This window comes from Panthera onca, chromosome D4 (assembly GCF_046562875.1).
Source record: "Panthera onca isolate mPanOnc1 chromosome D4, mPanOnc1 haplotype 2, whole genome shotgun sequence".
In the NCBI taxonomy this organism is placed as follows: domain Eukaryota; kingdom Metazoa; phylum Chordata; class Mammalia; order Carnivora; family Felidae; genus Panthera; species Panthera onca.
The window spans coordinates 92,320,241-92,343,300 of record NC_138351.1 but is presented as its reverse complement, the minus strand read 5'-3'; the positions used below and the strand labels follow the sequence as shown (position 1 = coordinate 92,343,300).

The 23,060-nt window shown below is 55.5% G+C and overlaps 1 protein-coding gene across 3 annotated transcripts in view; it reads right to left on the bottom strand.

Moving 5' to 3' along the window:
• BRD3 (bromodomain containing 3) overlaps nt 1-23,060 on the bottom strand; it is a 68,273-nt gene that overhangs the window by 28,013 nt on the left and 17,200 nt on the right. For 2 of the 3 annotated variants that reach the window (XM_078436277.2, XM_078436280.2), the window contains exon 1: nt 6,809-6,939. The exons of the other annotated variant lie outside the window; for it this stretch is intronic. The gene's annotated coding sequence lies outside the window, so the exon portion shown is untranslated. Of the gene's footprint in view, nt 1-6,808; nt 6,940-23,060 lie in introns of those variants that run through there. 3 annotated transcript variants of the gene reach the window in all.

Sequence of the window (23,060 nt, the reverse complement as noted above, 5' to 3'; positions counted from 1 at the left end):
CAACCCTCAGGGGCTACACACGCTCCACTCTGTGAGGGGCTCTGTGCCGGGCCTTGGGGGGGGAGGGGGGAAGGTGGGAGACGGGCCCCGGGCTGCAGGCGGCGAGGTGGGGGCTGGCCCGGAGCCAGCCGGCCGGCCCCCCACCACTTCCCAAGGGGCTTGGACCCAGCCTCTGGGACCCACCTCCCTCCTCCACGGGGAACTAGGATCCCGGATAGAACACAGAAGTCCACCGGAGGCTCACTCAGCCCACGGGGGCATCAGGAAAGACCCCTTATCCGGGGTCCCCGGACAAATGAGTAGGATCCTCGGTCCAGGCGCCACCTTGGAAAACACCCCCAAGACGGGGCAGCGGCCGCCCACAGGTGGCGCCGGAGGCAGGCAGAGTTGGCCGCTCCCGGGCAGCCGGAACGGAGGCTGGCGGGGGACAGAAACGAGGGACACACGGACACTCGCTTGCAGGTGGCCCTGGAGCACCTTCAGCCATGGGGCGATGAGACCGGGAGGGGGCAGGGGCCACACGGGGCATTTCCGGGCTGGCCTGGCCCAGAGCAAGGAGCCTTTATTTGTGCCGGGGGGGGGGGGGGGGGTGCAGGAGCCCCAGCTTTCAAAGGGAGGGTCGAGGGACCATAGGGGAGGGGTCGGTGGAGGTCCTCGGCGGGACCCTGGCATGGGGAGCATCTGAGCGGAGACCGTGGCACGTCCTGGGAGGAGAGGAGGCACCGAGGACGCTGTCTTTGAAGGGGGAGGTCACTGGTAGGGGTCTGTCCCCAGTCTCAGCCAGGGAAGGGGACACGGGGCAGGGCCGGAGACTGCCTATGCTGCCTTGTCCTGCTCAGACCCACAGTTCCCACCAGCAACGAGGACGGCCTTCAAACACTCGGCCTCCTGAGGGAGGTGCGGGAGGGCGCTCTCTCTCTCTCTCTCTGTGCCCCTGGGGGCCCCCACGGCCACACTCACGGCACCCGTGGGAGGCCGTGTGAGCTCCGTCTTCCAGGGGGGACGGAGGCTCAGGGCTGAAGGGGCACAAGGTCACCCGGCCAGGAGGAGGCAGATTCCCCGCCCAGCAGACGGGAGCGGAGTGCCGCCCCAGAGCCGGACAACCTGTGCCCCCAGGCGGCACACGCTGACAGGCGGCCGCCCTGGGGCTGGCCATCCAGGTCTCAGGAAACGGGATCCGTGAGGCCAGGGTCGGCTCCCATGACAGACAGAGCCAACTGCCTCTTCCTGTGGGGCCAGGGGAGGGGACCCCAGGGGAGGGGAGTAGACCGGGAGGCTGGGCCTGTCACAACCCGCTCAGGCAGGGAGCGCGCCCTGGGTCTAGGTCACACCTGCTCTCCCGAAGCACGGGACCTGACCCCGGCTGGCCCAGGCCCATCTAACGTGCAGCCACTCCACTGGGTCTATAGGACTGTCCCAAGGCCCCGTGCCTGGCCCGCAGACCAACCCGCACTGCGGTCCTGACCTTCCTGACGACCCCCCCCCACCGCCTTGTCCTCTGGGCTCTGTACCCACAGCACCTGGGGGCCCGGGCCCCTGGCCCACCTCATGCTTCTTCAGCCTGCTGTTTGCTAAGGTCTTACACTTCTCCCCACCCCGTCGGCCCTCCTTGGGGAAGCCCACCTCCGAAGGGCTGCTTTCTTGGCCGAACATCGGCCTCGACACGGACCTGAGACCCCACTGCCAAGTGGGGCTCACGGCTCACCAGCCGCACCCCGTCGCCGCTGCGAGGCTCTGTCTCCGTACATCTCCATATGTCTTTTGACCTCCCCCCACCATACTAAGGGTGCCTCTCAACGGGTGTGAAGGCCCAGAGACAGACAGACAGACAGACACACACACACACACACAGACACACACACGCCCAGAGACAGACAGACAGACACACACACACACACACACACACACGCGCTCGGATACGCTGAGCCCTGGCCCAGGCACCTGGCGGGCCAGAATCTGGTGTCAGCGGTGGGGGAGCCCAGCAACACCCCTATGCATCCCCGGAGGGCACCCCCCAAGGCCAGGCCACAGGCCGCACTGAATGACACCTTCCATGGGGCCAGGAAGGGGCAAGTGACCCGCGGCTCAAAGGGAAATGTCTTCAGGGGACAGACAACGTGAGGACAGAGTGACTGGCATCCACACTCGTCCAGGGGAGGGACGGACCGTCCGCTCGGGACAGCTGGTCTCCCCGAGGACGCTGGAGGCCGAGTGGCCCCGCACACATACAGAGGCGGGGGCCCGGCCCCATGAGCACCAGGGTTCGGCGCCCTGGCCACTCCTTCGGCCTGTCGACTTTCTACCACGAGGCTGTGGCGGGCCTGCCCGGTGTGGGGTGCAGCCCACGGGCCCCGGCGTGTTCCATCCCGGGAAGGGAGGCGGGAGCGCCCAGTCGCCTGACGGGAACCAGACCACGTCACGGGCGGGCACCGCTTCAACCGCTGCCGTGCCGGGCTGCCAGGAGCTCCGAGGGCCCGCCAAGGGAGCCCGGAGAGCTGACCGCCACGCCTGACGGGGTCCCGACCCCACCTCGCCCCACGCCAGGCTAGGCTGCCGCCCACCACGGCCTGGCCTCTGCTCCCCAAACAAGGCCGCTCAGCGACACGCGGCGTGAGGAGCAGGGACCTCCTGAGCCCCTGGCCACCCTCGGCATCTAGTGGATGTCACCACGGCCCACACGCGCTGGGAGTACCGCCGCCCTGGCGGTCCCGGGAACGGTACCCACGGTAGTGGTGTCACCACGGCCCTGGCGCTCGCTGGGATATCATGTAGGTGTTACTACAACCCAGGACTCACGGGAATACTGCCCACAGCGCAGATGCTGCCACCGCCCTAGTGCCCGCTGGGAACGGTACCCACGGTGGTGACGTCACCGCAGCCCTGTGCTCCCTGGGAACCCGCCCGCGGTGCTGGAGTTCCCGCAGCCCAAGCGCCTGCATGTACCCCAAGCTCTATTCCCCGGCGCTCCTCGGCCTCTCTGACAGGCCCGTGGGGACTTTCTGCCATCACAGGGGACAGTGGCCGGGTCATCTGTGTCTCTAAGCCCAGACCCACACCCACCCCGGCCGGGACAGCCCGGAGGCAGTGAGGACGGAGTCCAGCGGGCGCGGACCTTGCCCGGGAGCCGACGGCCAGCCTAGCCGGAGCTCTCAACCGCGAGTGCCCATCCACGCCAAGGCTGGTGCTGGAAGCAGCCGGCCATCAGCTGGGGGAATCACCCCCTTCGGGAGGCCCGTGCCACTCTCTGCCCCTTACACGCACGCTGCACCCCCGTGACACCCTCCGGTCACTGCCCCTGTACGGGAAAGGCATCCCCTCGGCCTAGTCACAGACCTGAAATGGCTCCTTTTCCTTCTAGTAACACGTTACGAGGGTCCGGCCACACACACCTGCGAACGTGTTCCTGTCTGCGGGCAGCGGCCACCGTGACAGCAGCCAGCAGGTGAAGGCATTCCCACCTCCATGTCCTGGGGCACTTGGTGCCCAGGACCCCAACGGGGCCCCCACCGCAGCCACCGGCACGTCCTGATCACGGTCCCACACCAGCCACCGAGCCCGACTTCAACCGCACACAGAGAAAATGAGCGAGGAACACCCGAACTGTCACTGCACTCCGGGTGACCTTTTTTGAGGGGCTGGAACAGTACTTCCGAACACCTCACTAACTTCTGACGAGGTCCCCCAGTACTTCTGGGACCTGCGGCGGGGAGGAGGGGGCTTCCTTCAAAACACATCTTTCAGCTGGCTCTCGCTGCAGGTTGTAAAGGGCCTAGGAAGGAGCCAGTTGAGAGCAGACTGTTCTAGAACAGTTCAAAGCTGGCAAAAGAAATCAACACTCCCCGGTAGCACTAAACAGCGGAGCCGAAAGCCCCGGCCACACACACACACAGGTCCCCACCATCTCCACCGCAAACGTGCATCCAGGAGCCAGACTTCAAATGCAAACCACCACTGTGTGAATGATCCCCAAACATGACACTCTGCCTTTAAGCTCCCCCCCCCCCCCCACTCCACGATTCTCGGATGGCAGGAGCACAGGTGCCCGGAGCGGGGGTGTGAGCACCAAAGGGCCTCGTGGACACAGCGGGCACCACCTGGGCACCTGGATGGTGACCGGTGCTCCCGGCCCAAGCACGCCAGGCGGCCCAGCCACTGCGGGGACACCTGTTGGTCTCTTCTGCTCAAACAAAAGGACAAAGCCTCAGGCAGGAGGGGAGGCGCACTCCCAAGAAGACTCGAGTCCCTGGGGCACCCCGAGTTCCCAGAGGCACGTGTGCAACGAGCAGGGTGCCACTTTCTGCCATGGTCCACTAAAATTTCCTTGCAAAACAAAGACTGCCTCAACTGGCGCCCGACCCGCTGAGGCCAGGTATCCGGGGCTTGCCTTTGGGGTGCCCCTGGTTACAGTTCAAAGACCAGTTAGGGAGGAAAAAAAAAAAAGAAGGACCAGAACCACTCTGCTCGGGGCGGGGGGGAGGGGGAGAACAGCGCCCCCCCAGGAAAGCTCCGCCACCTAGAACCAGGAAGTGGCCGTGCACCTCACCACTTGCCGGGCACCCGGCTCTGGCGGCTGGCAAGTTGCCAGCCTGCAGGAGGCGGGCACAGGAAGGAGCCGCGGGCTGCAGCAGCGAGCTGGGCTGGGCGGTGCGCTGGAGGGGCCCCCCCTCCACTTTCACTTTCTGCCCAGGACTGCCTGAGAGTCAAAGGCGGGAGCCCAGTGTTTACAAATCCCGTCCTTTATTCGAAGCGCGCTTCCAAAGCACGGGCAAGCTGTTGCTGAAGGAAATCAATTACTCTACTTCCTAAAAACAAAATAAAGATCAAAACGGTGTCGAATGTCCACCCCAGAAAAGCGTCTTAAATCCCTCTTCCCTGAACATCCCCGTGGCAGGGCTGGGACAGGATCTAGGCCTCTGAGGAGCTGCTTGGAGGTAGCTTCCAGATGCCCAGGGGCTGAGGCAGGCCCCCCCAGGTCACCAGAAAGGTCAGAGAGAAATGCCCCTCCGCTGCCCACGTCACCTCCTGTCCGTCCCTCCCCGCTGTGTGCCCTATCTTTCCTTATCTGTAACCACCAGCACACGTCAAGGCCTCAAGACAGAAAAGGGCAAACACAGAGCTTTATTTGCAAATGAGAGGCCACCTTTAGGGCTGCTGCGAAGGGCCCCTGGGAAGGAGAAGAGGTCCTTACCTCCTGAGAACTGACCCCCTGCACAGATTCAGACATTTCTTTGACCCCTTTGCAGCCAAAACTACTCCCCTGTCCCCACCAAAATGCCAGGCCAGGCAACTTTGCATAGACTTCAGGATCTCCCAGGGCCACGCCACAGACCCAAGAAAAGAATCCCCATCTTAAAGAAAAAGAGTAAGGGAGATAGCGAACAAAACTCCCTTCTTCGTCCTCAGTGGGGTGGGGGAGCACGAGGAGCGGCCGGAGGGATTGTTTCCCTCATTTTCCTCTTGCCCGTTAGTTTGCCCACTGATGCACAATACCCGCCCCACACCCACCACGTTAACTTTGCAGTCAATAACCAAGTTAGCAGAGGGGGGAGGGACGCCAGTTCTGTAGGTCTGGGCAGAAAGCTTTCAGCCAAAATGAAGGGTCGCGGGACACTGGGGGAATGGGCTCAACAGAGAGAATTCACAGGAGGAACCCGCCCCAAGCGGGCCACCTAGCAGACCCCATTCTGCGTCCCCACTCCCAGCTTTCCAAAATCGTTCCTGGGCCCCCGAGGGAACGGAGGCCGCACAAGGCTCCACGCTAGCCCTGCCCCCATATGAGCAACCGGTGGAGGGAGAGGGAGAGGGAGAGGGAGAGGGAAAGGGAGAGGGAGAGGGGGAGAGAAAGAGAGAGAGAGAGAGAGAGAGAGAGAGAGAGAGAGAGAGAGCGCGCTCCCCGGGGCCCCCAGCTTTATTCACGGAGGAGCCCACTAGGGCCACGGGGACGTTCGAGGTCTGCGTGGCGGGCATTCCTCCCCGATGGGCTTGTGCCATGATCAGGCCGGTGCCCACCCCGAGTGGGAAAGGGGAGAAGCACCCCGCTCCTCCCGCTCCATGTCGACCTCGCCCGGATTAAGCGCTTTTCAGGCTCATTTCAAAACGGGAACTGGGTCTCCTCCTGGCCTGGCCGCAACGACCCAGCAACTCAAAGGGGCTCAAAGTCAGCGCGGGGCCCCTAACTCTGGGAGGAAGCTGCCCGCGCCACTCCGAGGCGGGCCCGGCCTGGTCTCGCCCCCCGCCCCGGGGGCGGCGGCGGCGGCGCCGGGCCCCCAGCGCGAGCCCCGAGGGGCCGCAGCCAGGGCGGGCGGGCGCCGGGAAAGTGGCGCCGCCGCGCACGGCGGGCCCGGGACGCCGCCGCGCACCTTCCCCTCCGCGTCCTCCCTCGTTCCCCCCTCCGAAAGATGGCGGGCAGAGGAAAGGGGGAAAAAAATCCCTTCCGCGAGGGAGGGCGCGGGAGGCCGGGTTGGCGCGGGGCGCGCGGGCCGTGCCAACTCCGGGCTGCACGCCCCAGCTGCGGTGACGCCCCCAGCCCGGGGCGCGGGCGGCCGGGAGGGCGCGGGCGAGGGCGGAGGGGAGGGAGCCCGCGCCGCCGCCGCCGCCGCCGCCGCCGCCGCCGCGACCCCGGGCGGCCGCCGCGCTTTGTTGCATCGTGGCCGCGCACAAAGGCGGCGGCGGCCGGGGCGCCCGGCTCCCGGGACGCGCCGGCGGCCCGCGCGGGGCGCACGGGGCCGCGCTCCCCGGCCCGCCCGGCCCGCCGCCGCCCGCGCCGCCCGCCGCCCCGCGCGCGCAAGGAAGCAAGAGAAAGGCGTACTTGGCCTCGGCGGCTCCAGCGGCCGTCCCTCCCGGCCCGCGCGGCCGGCTCCTCTTTGGCTCGCCGGCCCCGGCAGCATAATAGACGCGCCGGAGCCGAGCAGGGCTCATGCGCTGCGCCGCGGCGCCTGGCGGGAGTCGTAGTCCGCGGCCGGGCCCGCGCTGGGGCCGCCCAGGGGAGGCCGCGGCGCGCGGACTACATGTCCCGGCCCCGCCGGCGCCGCGCCCCGCCCCGCGCGCCCCCGCCCGCTGCCCGCCCCGCCGACCCGGCCGCGAGCGGGCCCGGCCCGGGGGGCGCGCGGGGCGGGGCGGGGCGGGGACCCCCGGCGGCCGCCCCTAGCCCGGGCCCGCGTGGCCAGCCCTGCATCCCCGCCGCCCGCCCCGCCGCGCGGGGGACTCGGGCCCACGGGCGAATTTCCTGGTGCCCGCGGGAGGCGTGGAAAAGGCAGGAGCGCGGCCGGCGGCGGCCCTCCCGCCGCCACTCCCGCCCGGGGACCCCGGAGCCCGGGGGTGGGGGGGGGGGGGCCGCCCTCGAACCCCAGCCGCGCGCCGTTGGGGCGGCGCGCACCTGCCCAGCCCCGTGTTTGTAAACAAACCGCGCGCCTAATTAGCTCGGCGGGGGCGCGCGCGAAGGGCGGGGGCGGGGCTTCGGCGCGCGCGCGCGCGCGCGCAGGGGCGGCCCCGCCCGGGGAGGAGCCGCGCTCGGCCGCGCCCCCTCCGTCTACCCTTCTCCGCCTGGGCCCGCCGCCCAGCTCGCGTCCCCCTGGCGCGGGGGTCGAGAGCGCAATGCCGCTGGCGTGCGAGAAGGCGCCGAGCCGCCGGAGCTGGCAGGGAGCAGGGGGTGTTCACGGCTCTGCCCAAAGCCCTGGTCGGTCCGCCAGCCTCAGTTTCCCCATCTGCGCCGGGAGGAGCAGGAATGAGCTAAAGGTCCCCATCCTGAGATTCCAGGAGTGGGCAACAGCAGAGACCCTTGGCTCTTCTGTGTTTTCAAAAGCTCAGCTCATGGACACGTTTCGGGTCTTGTTTTGGGTGGCCATTCCTCAGGTGTATACACGAGAACAGTTTTATCCAGCTGTAATATAAGGTGGGCGCACCTTGCGTACGTGAGACCCCATCAAAATGTCTAGGGACAGGTTTTCCTCTGTGTTGGCTGAACCTGCCGGTTGCAAGGTCAAGTTGGCTTGTGTGGGCTGGACCCATCCCAAGCCCCTGGGGTCGCTGGGTTTACTTCAGGGTGCTCAGGCGTTCTCCCGCGGAAATGCACGCATCTTTCTAATGTTAGAGTGACTGCGGTCTCCCCTGAGCCCATTCAGCCATTCTGTGGTTCCAGAATGTGCCACCTGTCCTACAGGTGAGGAAACTGAGACTCTGAGAGGTGGGCTGACTTGCCCTGGGTCACAGAGCTAACGTGTGGGAGAGCTGAGATGCCAGAGCCTGGGGGCCTGGAAAACAGTTTGCAGGACAGGCCAACACCTTCCCGGACCATCCACGCTGCCCCTTCCCTGGGAGCCCAGGACCCTTGACACACCCCAGGCAAGACTCCAGAGCAAGGCGCCCGTGGGGAAAACCTTGCCTTTCTAGTTTCCAAAGTGGGAGAAGGCCAAGGAGTGGATGATGAGAATCTGCAGGTTGACACCTTAGACCTGTGGTCCTCATAGCACCCCTCCGGAAGCCCGGGTTTACAGACTCCTGTGTTAGTCATCTCCAAGGCTGCGTTCCTTTCCTGTCGTCTGGGTCTCCTCCTCTAGGACGGCCTGGGCACGCGCCATCAGGATGATCCCACCTCACTCCTCCTCCGGCCAAACCAAAGATCCTCTCCACCTGGTCTTGGCCTTGCAGAGCCTGGTTGGAGTCCACAGAGGCTGCCCCTGACCAGCCAGGCTGTCAAGGCTGCTGACCGAATGTCCAGGACCCTGAGGACCCTCCTTGGGTAGCCTGCTGATCCAAAGAGTACCCGTGCGAGGAATGTAGCAGGAACCTGGGCTCTCCCTGGGGACCTGGCTTTGATGGAAGGACGCAGGTCCCCACCTTTCCCTTCCTCGTGCTCACTTGTGCTGCCCAGGTGGCTCGGTGGGGTAACCTTCCGTGAGGCTGGAAGTCTCTAGGAGCAGAATCTGTAAGAGGAATGTGACAGAGGCTGGCATTTGGGCATCCCAGCCCCTGGCTAACTACCTGTCAGGCCTGGTGCCGTGGCCCCTCCCTGGGGCCTCTTGAGAGGCTGGGCTGCCTTGGGAAGAAACCCACAGCGGCCCCAGTGACCGTCCCCTAATCAGCCCAGGCTCTTGGAGTTTCAACACCACTGAGGTTGGGCCTCTGGGGACTGCTGAGTGCCCGGAATGGAGTCACTTAATCTCCCCAACCCTGGTTTCCTCATCTGTCAAAGGAGTACAGAAATAGGGCCTGAGCTTTCTGCTGTGGGAGGGAAAAGGGTGTGTGCAAAAGGCTGGGCCTGTGGCCCCAACTTGGTCGGGGCTCCCCTCTCCACCTCCGTCTCTTACTCGCGTGGCCCATTTATCGGCTGTCCCCGCTCCAGTGTGGCAGCTCTGTGACAGCAGGGCTCTGTCCCCAGGGCCCATGGGGGGGTCTGGCATGAAGGAATGACTTGTTTTCTCCTGCTCCTGTCCCACCCTGCAGCCTGCATCTGGAAACCTCAGGACAGCCAGACCTCCTCCAGCTAAGGCCGCTGCCCTGTTCACCCCCACACAGAACCCTGCGGGAAGCCTTAAGGCCATGGACTTAAAGCTTGTCCTCAGCCTTAAACCCACATTCAGGCCAGGACGGGGCCCAGGGCCTCAACTGCCTCCTCCGCTTTCATGCGGTCTTTACCCGTCATGACCCTGGAGGCATCGAGCAGTTTGTGTTCCTGCATTACAGTTTCTACACAAGTCTGTCAAAAGTTTAGTTATCGTGGGGCGCCCGGATGGCGCGCTTCAGTTGAGCATCCGACTCTCGATTTCAGCTCAGGTCATGATCTCACGGTCCGTGGGTTCGAGCCCCGCATCAGGCTCTGCACTGACAGCCAGATCCTGCTTGGGATTCTCTCTCTCCCTCTCTTTCTACCTGTCCCCCGCTCATGAGGGCGCGCTTGCTTGCTCTTATAAATAAATAAACAAATACATACATACATAAATACATAAATACATAAATACATAAATACATAGTTATTGTGAGTCTTCCCTAGCTTCCCAGGAGACTCATCAACCCCCAGAACAACTTAAGGAAAAAAAAAAAAAAAAGGAGGGGGACACCTGGGTGGTTAAGTGTCTGACTTTTGATCTCAGCTCCTGTCATGATGTCTCGGCTCGTGAGTCTGAGTCCCGTGTCGGGGTCTGCACTGACAGCACGGAGCCGGCTTGGGATTCATTCCGTCTCCCTCTCTCCCTCGCCCCCCCCCCCGAAATAAATAAATAAACATTAAAAAAAAAAGTTTCTGAGCCCCACATGGGGCGCCTGGGTGGCTCAGTCGGTTAAGTGTCCGACTTCGGCTCGTGGGTTCGAGCCCCGCGTCAGGCTCTGTGCGGACGGCTCAGAGCCTGGAACCTGCTTCGGATTCTGTGTCTCCCTCTCTCTGCCCCTCCCCTGCTTGCGCTCTGCCTCTCTCTGTCTCTCAACAATCAATAAATGTTGACTTTTTTTTTTTTTTTTTTTTTTTTTAAGAAAGGACTATCTGTCTCTACAAAGGCTGGGTTGCAGAGAGCTTTGGGGGTGAAGGGCAGAGGTTTCTGACTGCACAGTCATTTGATGAGCACTTACTGTGTGTCAGCACACGGTATGAGCAGCTTTACATACATAACTTCACCGAATCCGCAGACAATTCTATGAGGTAGGGGTTACCGTGCCCGCTTGGCAGAGGAAAAGGGAGGCACAGCGAGGTTCAATTGCTAACTAGCCTGAGCCAGGTGAGGGTTCGCATTTCACCTGCAAGGCGCCTTCTAGGACCCTGCTGCGTTTTGGTAGGGGAGGCGAGGGGCACGTTTGGGGAACCGGAGGCTCCTGTTCTTAACTGGTGGTTCTCTTAGAAAAGCGGGAGGAGCCTCAGTCAGGGGTTGGAGCTTGGAGGTGAGTCTTCTCACTTCCCTCTTTTCCCTGCCCCCCCCCCCCAGCGGAAGACCATTTGCTTGACAGTAATAGTAACGTCCTTGAAAGCACACGGTGGGGAGGTCTCCGGGGCGACCTGGGGGCTCAGGGGAACAGGAGTGGGCTGCAGCCACAGCAGCGTGGTCACAGCCAGCAGGAGGCAGGGCGGGAAGACAGGCGGTGGCCCCCAGAGTCTCAGGCTGCTCATCTGTAAGACGGGTTCTCTAGACCTGCCTCAGAAGATTGCCGTGAGGACAAGGGTGCTGAAAGTACTCACTCGTAAGACAGCGTACGCGTCCACCCCTCCATCCGCCGCAGAGGGCCTGGCCGAGGGCATGGCACGCTAACTCCCGCTTCCTCGCATGGCAGGTACCACAGGGCACGAGCTGCCGTGGAGCTGACCTGCTCCTGGGGACGCACAGACTATCATAAGTAAGTAAGATATGCAGGGTGCCTGACGGTGCTCGGTGCTGTGGGGAAAGATCAAGCCGGGAAGGAAGCCAGGGAAGCTGGGCTCGGGTGGTCGTGGCAGCGAAGCGTGGGAGGGAACCAGGATTGTGAGTGCTTTTACTTTATTCTTGACAATCATTGCTTTCTTCCATGGCAAACAGGTATTGCTATGAACCAAAACCTACGTTTTGTTTGCAGAAACAATCATGGTAACAGAACGGAGACGGGCTGGCCCGGGAAGTGCTGCAGTTTCTGGTCTCCTGGAATCCTCGCTCAAAGTGGAGGTGCCCCTGGCATTACAAGGCCATGGTGACAACCCCTCTTGGCTTTGCCACCTGCAGGAAAGCTATCTGTGTTGACGTCCTGTGACATCATGGCCCTGTCGGTATTCCCTCCTCCTATCCCCTGCCTCTGAAGAGGAATCCCAAGATGACGAGATAAGTATGTTCAGAATGATTGAAAATGTAAAATAAGTAATAAAAAAAAAAGGCTAACAAAAATTTTGAAATTTTGAAAAAAAAAACTTAGAAGTTCTAGAAATCAAAAATACATGCTAAAAAATAAAAAACAAAAAACAAAAAACAGGCTACATGGAAATTTAAACCTCAGAGGAAGGGATACAGAGTGGCTTAGACACTGTTGAAGAGAGAATTAGTTAGAGGAACAAAGAGGTGGAAAATATGAAAATTGGAAAATTCATTTAAAAAACAGGAAAGGGGTGTTATGTCATCCTTCTAATAGGAACTCCAGATAGACAGAATTAAGAATTAAAGGGGAGAAGAAATATTTGTACAGATAATAGATGAAACTTGAACAAAATAGATGGAGGAAATGAATCCTTCAAGCACAAGTAGGATAAACGAGTCAGTGCACCCCTAAACGTATCACAGAGGAACAAAAGCCATCAGAGAAAACGAGATCTGACTGGCAATCGGCTGAGATAAAGTCAGCAAAAATGGCAGAGCAGAGGACTTCAAGGGCCCATAACTCTGCAGAAACAGCAAATAAACTGGAAAAAACTGTCAGAATATACTTTATCTGAACTCTGGAAACTAGTCAAAGGTTTACATAAACTGGAAAAACAATCAAGGAAGAGGCAGTTTAATGTCCGCGTTGCATGAAATTTCCATTGAATAACTAGCTGACCACTGAGCTAATCAAGCAGACACTTTGCTGGCCACACGCACAATGCAGAATACTGGATTTACAAAGTTAGTTCAGAAAAATCAAGCAACAGCAGCCATCAGCAGCAAACCCTAGGGAGGGAGAAGAATCTGACTTCCAGAGCTGCCACGTTATAATATTCAAAATGTCCAATTTCCAACAACAACAACAACAACAAAATGTGAGGCATGCAAACAAGCAAGAAAGTGTAGCCAGCACACTGGGAAAGAAATTAATAGAAACAGTCCCTCGGGAAGCCCAAATGTTAGATTTCCTGGATAAAGACTTTAAATCAACCCTGTTAATATGCTCAAGGGCTATGGGAAACCAGGCACAAAGAATTAAGGGGACCATAAGCACAATATCTCACCAAATAGAGAACAGCAATAAAACGGATAGAAATAATGAAAGGAAACCAAATAGAAATTCTGGGCTTGAAAAGAGCAATAACTGAAACAGAAAATTCACTAGATGCACTCCATAACAAATTTGAGCAAGCAGAAGAAACAGTCAAAGAACTTAATGATGCGTTGATTGAGATGATCGAAACGGAGAAAAGAGAGAAAAATGAACAGAGCCTCAGAGACCGGCAGAATGCTATCAAGCATACTAATGTATGTACAATGGGAAAATTACAGACTCATTGGGAAAGAAAGAATATTTTATGAAATAACAGCCAAAAATTTCCCAAATCTGATGAAAGACAAAAGTTTGCGTAGCCAAGAAGCTCAAAACAGTTATCCAAGGTGGGATAAACTCAAAGAGATCTGTACATTATAATCAAAATGTTGAAAGACAAAGAGAATCCTGGAAGCAGAGAGAAGTCACTCATCATGTACAAGGGGGCTTCAGTATGATCAAGAGCTTATCTGTCATCAGAAACCATGGAGGTGGCGCGCCTGCGTAGCTCAATTGGTAAAGCATCCGATTCTTGGTTTCAACTCAGGTCAGATCTTATGGTTCGGGAGTTCAAACCCGATGTTGGGCTCTGTGCTGATAGTGTGCAGCCTGCTTGGGATAGTCTCTCTTCTCTCTCTGCCTCTCCCTTGCTCATGCTCTCTCTGTCTCTCAAAATGAATGAATAAACTTAGAGAAAAAAAAAAAAAAAACACAACCACATGGAGTCCAGAAAGCAGCATGATGACATATGCAAAGTGCTAAGAGACAAAAAAAATCCTGTCAACCAAGATTCCATATCCAGCAAAACTATCTTGTAAAAAAGAAAGAGAAATCAAGACATTCTCAGATAAACAAAAACTGAGAGTTTGTTGCTAGAAACCTGCCCTTTGAGGAATGAATGGACAGGAGAGAGTAGCTTGAATCCACATGAAGAAATAAAGAACAGTAAAGGGAACTACTTTGGTAAATATGAAAGTCAGATTAATATATTTTTAGTTAGTAACACCTCTTTTTCTACCTATGTCATTTAAAAGACAACTACAGGGGCGCCTGGGTGGCGCAGTCGGTTAAGCGTCCGACTTCAGCCAGGTCACGATCTCGCGGTCCGTGAGTTCGAGCCCCGCGTCAGGCTCTGGGCTGACAGCTCGGAGCCTGGAGCCTCTTTCCGATTCTGTGTCTCCTTCTCTCTCTGCCCCTCCCCCATTCATGCTCTGTCTCTCTCTGTCCCAAAAGTAAATAAAAAAACGTTGAAAAAAAAAATTAAAAAAAAAAAAAAAAAAATAAAAGACAACTACACACGCAATAATTATAAATCTATGTCAGTGGATCATGTATAGAGATATAATTTGTAACAATGACAACATGAGGGAGGGATAGCCTGATACAGAAGCATCATTTTTGTATACTAGTGAAACCAATACAAAATAGTTTATTCTAAATTAATATGTTAATTATAATTTCCAGGGCAACCAGTAAGAAAATAACTAAAAAATATTTAGTAAAAGAGAAGAAAATGGTGCAGTAGCAAATATCTAATACAAAAGAAGATACTGGTGGAAGAATTGGGGCACAAAAAAGATAAAAGACATATCAAAACTGAATGGCAAAACAGCGGAAGTGCTTCTGTGTAGGCAGTTACATTAAATGTAAATGGATTAAATTGTCCAATTCAAAGGCAGCAATTGACAGGATGGATGAAAGGGGGAAAAACATAATCCAGCCATATGCTGTCTGCAAGAGACTAGAACCAAAGAAACAAATAAGTTATAAGTAAAAGAATAGGAAAACACATTCCATTTAAACAGTGACCAGAGTCGCCTGGGTAGCTCAGTCAGTTAAGCACCCAACTTCAGCTCAGGTCATGATCTCACGGTTCAAGCGTTTCTGCATTGGCTCTGTGCTGACAGCTCAGATTCTGTTTCTCCCTCTCTCTCTCTGCCCCTCCCCCACTCATGCTCACTCTCTCTCTCTCTCTCTCTCTCAAAAATAAAATAAGAACATTTTAAAAATAATAAACAGTGACCAAAAGAGAGCTGGAGTGGCTATATTAATATCAGACAAACTAAACTTTGAGACCAAAATTGTTACAAGAGACAAAGAAACACATTATATAATGATAAAAAGTTTAACATAACGAGAACATATAACGATAATAAACATGTATGCCCATACAAACAGAGCCCCCAACAAGGGGCAATATGAAACAAAAGCTAACAGAATCAAAGGGAGAAATAACGGCTCAATAAGAATAGTTGGAGACTTCAACACCTCCATTCCAATAATGAATGGAACAAGTAGACAAGATCAGCAGGGCAACAGAGGACGTGAATGATACTATAGCCAACCAGACCTAACACTTATGTAGATCGCTCTGCCCAACAGCAGCAGAACACATACGCTTCTCAAGGGCCCAGAGAACGTCCTCCAGGACGGACCACATGTTAAGCCACAAAACAAGTCTCAAAAACTTATTAAAAAGATTAAAATAAGGGGCACCTGAGTGGCTCAGTTGGTTGAGCATCGGACTTCAGCTCAGGACATGATCTCACAGTATGTGGGTTCAAGCCCCACATCAGGCTCTGTGCTGACAGCGTGGAGCCTGCTTGGGATTCTGTCTCTCCCTCTCTCTCTCTGTCCCTCCTCTGCTCTCTCTTTCTCTCTTTCAAAATTGAATAAACATTTAAAAATTTATAAATAATAAAATTTTAAAAATATTAAAACGATACAAAATATCTCCTCTGACCACAACCAAAGGAAGCGAGAAATCACTACCAGAAAGAAAATTTGAGGATCCATGAACATGTGGAAATCAGACAACACACTCTGAAACAACCAATGGGTCAAAGAAAATCACAAGGGAGATTGGAAAATACTAAGCAAACAAACAAAAAAATCCAAACATACCAAAACTTATGGGGTTTGGCAGAAGCAGCACCTAGAGAGAAAGTCATAGCTATATGTGCCTATGTTAAAAAAGAGAAAACATCTCAGATCAATCACCCGAACTCCCACCAAAAGGAACAAGAAAAGGAGCAAACTAAACTCAAAGCTAGCAGAAGGAAGGAAGCAATACAAATTAGAGAGGATATGAATAGAATAAATAATAGAAAAGCAAGAGAGAGGACTAACTAAATTAAAAGATTAAAAGATTTTTTGTTTGTTTTTTTAATCAACAGGGACACCTGGGTAGCTCAGTCAGTTAAGTGTCCAACTCTTGATCTCAGCTCAGGTCTTGATCTAAGGGTCGTGAGTTCAAGCCCTGGATTAGGCTTCACACTGGGTATAGAGCCTACTTTGAAAAAAATCAACAAAACAGAGGGTGCCTGGGTGGCTCAGTCAGTTAAGCATCTGACTTCAGCTCAGGTCATGATCCCACAGTTCATGAGTTTGAGCCCCACATCAGGCTTTGTGCTGATAGCTCAGAGCCTCGATGGAGCTTGCTTCAGTTTCTGTGTCTCCCTCTGTCTCTGCCCCTCCCCTGCTCTCTCTCTCAAAATAAATAAACATTTTTTTAAAAAATCAACAAAATAGACCATCCTTTAGGTAGATTGGCCTGGAAAACAAGAGAGATGCTCATGTGAGTAGAAGCAGGAATCAGAATGGGGGGTTAACTTTCTTATGTGAAGATACTTGGGCTTACTTTTCTTCCTTTTTAGGGTTTGCCAACAAATTCAATAACCTAGATGAGATGGATGAACCCCTAGGAATGTGCACACTGGCCAAACTGTCTTGAGAAGAAACACAAAATCTTGGGGCGCCTGAGGGGCTCAGTCGGTTAGGCATCCGACTTCGGCTCAGGTCATGGTCTCACAGTTCATGAGTTTGAGACCCCCGTTGGGCTCTGTGCTGACAACTCAGAGCCTGGAGCCTGCTTTGGGTTCTGTGTCTCCCTCTCTCTGCCCCTCCCCTACTCACACTCTGTCTCTCTCTCTCTCTCTCTCAAAAAATAAATAATAAAACATTTTTAAAAATTAAAAAAAGAGAGAAGAAACACAAAATCTCAAAAAAACCTAAAATAAGTAAAAGAGGTTGAATAGGTAATCAAAAACCTCCAACAGAGGAAATCCCAGGACCAAATGGCCTCATTGGTGAATTCCATCAAACGTTTAAAGAATTAACAGCAGTATTTCTCAATCTCTTCCCAAAAATAGAGGAGGGGGGATCACTCCCCTATCATTTATGAGGCCATTATTACCCTCGTACCACAGCCAGACAAAGACACCACAAGAAAACTACAGACCAATATCCCTTGTGGGTACAGGCACAAAAATCCTCAACAAAATACCAGCAAGCAACATATTAAAAGGATTACACAACAACTGAGACTTATTCCAGGAATGAAAGAGTAGTTCGACACATCAATATCAATGAATGCAGTGCACCATCTTAAAAGAACTGGGGAGGGGCGCCTGGGTGGCTCAGTCGGTTGGGCGTCCGACTTCGGCTCGGGTCATGATCTCATCCGTGAGTTCGAGCCCCGCGTCGGGCTTTGTGCAGACAGCTCAGAGCCTGGAGCCTGTTTCCGATTCTGTGTCTCCCTCTCTCTCTCTGACCCTCCCCCGTTCATGCTCTGTCTCTCTCTGTCTCAAAAATAAATAAACGTTTAAAAAAAAAAAAAGAACTGGGGAGAAAAAGATGATCTAGTTGAAGATAGGGTCTTCCAAGAGGTATTTGGGTTAAAATGAGGTCATTAGGGTGGACCCTAATCAAAAAATGACAGATGCCATCCTAAGAAGAAAAAGTGTGGGCACCAAAGTGCACAGAAAGAATCATCTTTTTTGCAAATGGTGCCGGGACAACTGGATATCCCCATGCAAAAGAATAAAAATGAACCCCTTCCTCACACCATATACAAAAATGAACTCCAAATGGATCAAAGGCCTAAAGGCAAAAACTAAAACCACAAAACTCTTAGCAGAGAACATAAGAATAAATCTACAAGACCTTGGATTTGGCCATGAATTATTAGATACTAAGCCAAAACATGAGCAACAAAAGAAAAAAGAGATAAATTTGACTTCATCAAAATAAAAAACTTTCAGGGCGCCTGGGTGGCTCAGTCGGTTGGGCGTCCAACTTCGGCTCAGGTCATGATCTCACGGTCCGTGAGTTTGAGCCCCGGGTAGGGCTCTGTGCTGACAGCTCGGAGCCTGGAGTCTGCTTCTGTTTCTGTGTCTCCCTCTCTCTCTCTCTCTCCCTTCCCCATTCACGCTTTGTCTCTCTCTGCCTTTCAAAAATGTTAAAAAAAAAAATTAAAAACCTTCATGCATCCAAGAGCACTAAAGAAAGTGAAGAGACAACCCAAAAGAATGAGAGAAAATATCTGCAAATTATGTATTTGATTAGAGTCTAGTATCCAAAATATATGAAGAACTCTTATAACAGCCAAAAGACAAGCAACGCAACTTAAAAACAGGCAAAAGACTTGAACAGATCTTAATTCTTAAGACCTTAAGAAGACTTCATCAACCTTTGTATCTCCAAAGATCTAGAAATGATCTACAAGCACATGACAAGATGCTTAGCACCATTAGTCATCAAGAATGTAAGTCAAAGCCACAATGAGAATACCCAGGAGGATAACTATTAAAAAACAAAAACAAACACAAACAAAACAAAACAAAACAAAACAAACAAACAAACAAAACCCGAAAATAACCAGTGCTGGAAAGAATGTGGAGAAATTGGAGCCCTTGTACAGTGGGAGTGGGAAATGGAGCAGACCGTTTGGAAAACAGTTTGGTGGTTTTCCTGGAAAAGGTAAGCACAGAATTGCCATACGACTCAGCAATTCCACTCTCAGGTGTGAACCCAAGAGAACTGCAAACAGGCGTTGGAAGAATTTTACACAGTTTATAGAAGCATCGTTCGCAAGAGCCCCAAAGTGGGAAGAACCCCAATGTCCGTCAAGTGATGAATGATTAATAAAATGTAGGATGTCCGCACGTGGGATAGGATTCGGCCATAAGAAGGAACCAAGTACTGACGTCTGTCACAACGTGGATGGATTCTGAAAAGGATATGCCGGGTGAAAAGAGACCAGGCACGAGATCACATGTTGTAGGATTTCAGTGATGTCGAACGCCCATAGTGGGCCAACCCGTAGAGACAGAAAGCAGACGGGTATTGGCCAGGGGCTGGCGGGAGGGGGTGTGGGGAGCGACCGCTTAGTGGGTACGGGGTTTCTTTTTGGGGTGAAGAGTAGTCTTGGACGTGGGCAGCAGCCCCACGTTGCCTTTCCGTCTGCAAGACAGGAGGAGCCCCCACCCGCCCAGCCCCTGCCACCTCCCTCTGCCTTTTTTACTGTTATCACTTTGGGTGTCTATCTCGCAGAGCTGATATGAACCCCTGCTGATGTCACAAGAGAGACGGGAGGGGAGGTGGGGGGCGGGGGAGGCAGGACTCTGAGGTCTCCGTGCTCAGCAGGATGAAGGCCACTGCTGTCTTCAGGGCAGTCTGCCTTTAAAATTGGAGAGGTATAGGGGAGGCTGGGTGGCTCAGGCGGTGAAGCGTCTGACTTCAGCTCAGGTCACCATCTCGCGGTTCGTGAGTTCGAGCCCCGCGTCGGGCACTGTGCGGACAGCTCGGAGCCTGGAGCCTGCTTCCGATTCTGTGTCTCCCTCTCTCTCTGCCCCTTCCCTGCTCAGGCTCTGTCTCTCTGTCTCTCAAAGATAAATAAATACTAGAAAAATATATAAATAATAAATGAAATTGGAGAGGTTCCCACAAAGATAATAGCAGCGGAAGAGTTACAAGCCATTAAAAGGGCACCAGAAAATAAGTTGTCCTTTATCCCACGCACCTGCACACCCCACGCTGTGTGCGCGGGGGGTCAAGTGAGGGTTCGCAACAGTGGCCCCTGGGCACCGGCTGTTGAGGCCCAGCACAGGTGATCGCGGAGGGTGTGTGTTTCAGCGTCACGCGGGTCTGGGTTTGAGTCCCAACTGCCCCCCTTGTCGTGTGGCCTCCAGCTAGTTGCTAAACCCCTCTGAGCTTCGGTTTCCTCAGCCGTGAAATGGAGATGATAAGGAACGTGCACTGCGGGGTCCTGGGGGATGAAGGAGGCGGTGCCTGTGCAGCCAGAGGAGCAGAAGGGCCCCGGTCACAGCCCTGAGACATGAGCTGAGGACTGAACAGGGCAACTGGCAAGGGACCCGACAGCGAGGAAGTCCTGAGAGGTGGCAGATGGAGGGGCAGAGCCGTGGGGCTCCCTGCCTCGGGCACAGGCACCCCCGTTCCCCAAATGCCCCATCAGGAACCGGTGTCATGCCCTTGACTCCCAGCAGCACCCTACTCCCCACATTCAGTTGGCCACCATCTCCTGCGGGTCCTGCTTCCTGAATATCACCCCACTGTGTCCACTCCCCGTCTCTTCCTGTAAAACCACAGCAGCCTCCGGCTTCCACAGAGCAGCGGGACGGGACACAGCCACTCAAGGTTGCGCCACGTCTCCAGCGTGGCCTGCAGCTCCCACACGCTCTGGCCGATCGCATCCTGGCCCTCAGACTCACCAAACGCCTTCCGCCACAGGGCCTTTGCATAAGCTGTTTGTTCTTCCTGCTGGCAACACTCGTCTCCTCTGCCTGGCTTTCCCTGGCTCCTGCTGCTCACTTTTCCTATGTCCCTTCAGGCTCTCAGGGGTCTCCTCCTCAGGGAGCCTGCCTGATCATACCCAGTCTTTTTATCCCTCCCACTGCTCACAGGACTCGCCCCCACCGTGGGGCAACAACTCTTAAGCTGTATGTCGCTCCCAAGAGCTGTGGCCCTGCGGCTGTATTAATCTCCCCGTCCGTGACTGGTGCTTAGCACAGATGAGCTGGACAAACGACGTTTGGACGGATCTGTTGGGTATGGCTCTCGGCCCGTGGGTTGCGAGTTCGGGGCGGGGCGGGGCAGGGCTCCACACAGGGCCCTTGCCAAGTGGTGGCCTGTGGCTGCTTTAATTGTGACAGCTGCTCATTTTATTTATCTTAGATTTATTTTTTCTTCAGATTTTAGTTTTTTTTTTTTTTTTTTTTTTAAATTTTTTTTTTCAACGTTTTTTATTTATTTTTGGGACAGAGAGAGACAGAGCATGAACGGGGGAGGGGCAGAGAGAGAGGGAGACACAGAATCGGAAACAGGCTCCAGGCTCTGAGCCATCAGCCCAGAGCCTGACGCGGGGCTCGAACTCACGGACCGCGAGATCGTGACCTGGCTGAAGTCGGACGCTTAACCGACTGCGCCACCCAGGCGCCCCCAGATTTTAGTTTTTTAAGTGATCTCCACACCCAACGAGGGGCTCGAACTCACAACCCCAAGATCAGGACTCTCCCACTTCAGCGACTGGGCCAGCCAGGCGCTGCTGAGAGCTGCTCATTTAAAAAAAAAAAAAAAAAAAAATTTTTTTAATGTTTATTCATTTTTGAAAGACGGAGAGAGACAGAGCACAAGCAGGAGTGGGGCGGAGAGAAAGGGGGACGCAGAATCCAAAGCAGGCTCCGGGCTCTGAGCGGTCAGCACAGAGCCCGACATGGGGCTCGATCCCACGAACCGCGAGATCGTGAACTGAGCCGAAGTTGGGCGCTCAGCCGACTGAGCCCCCCAGGCGCCCCGAGGTGCTCGTTTTAGAAAGAAGATGTGTAGAGTTCTTTGAGTCAGTGTTTTAAGTCTGGCCCAAACGGTAGGTCATCCCTTTCCTGGAACAGGAAAAGTCCATCTGGAAGTTCTAGTCTATCTACAACTGCCCAGTGAGCCTCTGCATTTTTGGGGGGGGGGGGGGGGGAGGGGCCTGTGACACCAAGTTGACCTTCTCTAAAACACAGAGGGAGAAAATGGTGTGTGATGCTCTTGAGACGTCGTCTTCCTAAAAGCCTTGGGGTGAAGCAGAAAGCAGGTGTGGGGGAGGGAAGGTGAAACTGGGGTGGGGGTGGGGGCCTGCACACCTGCCACTCCCTTCAGGGCCTCCGTCCCGGCTCCCACCTGTCTGTTCCCTCTGAACCACCTCACATGCGGGACCACAGCGCCCCACCCAGATGGCACGTCCCTCCTCCAGCCCTGCCCGGTCCCTGGCCCCGCATGCGCCCGCGCTGCGTTGGGTGCTGCCGCTGTCCCGCCTTACAGACAAGGAAACCGAGGCTGAGAGGACACAGGCGTCCAGAGGGTCAGAGCCAGGACTGGCCAACACCCATGGGCCGAACCGCTAGACTCCCCTGCCTCGTGCCCAGACTTCCAAAGCTCTGCACGCAACACCAGGGGGCCCACAGAGGCCCTGGGGGTGCCGGAACCCCAGGTCAAGAAACGAGTCAGAGGGTGGAGTGGGGAGGGGTCCCCCAGAGCTTTGCAGGGCCGGGACAGCACCGCAGAGGGAGCTGCGGCCCTGCTGGTCACCCGGGTGCCAGGCTTCCCCGGCCCCCGCCTGTGCCCAGGGCCATCCAGGGCAACAAAAAGAGTGGCAGAAGGCCGGCGGCTGCCTCTCGCGTGGAGCGCCTCCGTCTGGTCCACGCTGATGAGCCAAAGCCCCCCCACCCCATCTCTCTCTGCGGCGGGGGGAGGGGGGGGGACAAGGGGTGTGCCCGTTCTTTGTTTAAATAAACTTTTTATTGAAGATTGCTCTTAGATTTACGGAAAAGCTGCAGGTAACACAGGGGCTCCCGCAGACCCTTCTCCCAGATTCCCCATCATCACCCCCTCGCATCACCAAGGTCAGGGTGCCTGCACAACAAGAAGGCGCCCTCGGCACCGACCGTATGTGGCTTTCGCCAGCGCGTCTGTCCGTTCGTCCGTCCATCCGTCCGTCAGCTTCCTCCTCCTGCTCAGAACCCGACCCGGACGCCACACGCGACCTGCGGTCGTCTCCTCCCGTCTGTGACAGCGCGTCAGTCTGTCCCTGCTCCTCGGGAGGAGGGAGGACCGGGGCAGTTGGGAGGGGCAGTGGCCAGGTTATCTCGTAGAATGCCCCCCAGGCTGGGCTGCTCATGTGTCTTCTCACCAGGACTCTGGGATTATGGGTGTTGGAAAGAAGGCCACAGAGGTGAAGAGCCCTTCCCACCCCATACCATCCCCTCCCTGGGGCCCCGCTGTCCTGGGGGGAGGGGGTGTCAGCGGGGAGGTACCTTCGTTACCCGGGTGTCTCCCGGGTGCCACCTTGGCAGACGGGAACCCCCTTTTGAGGAACAGCTGCT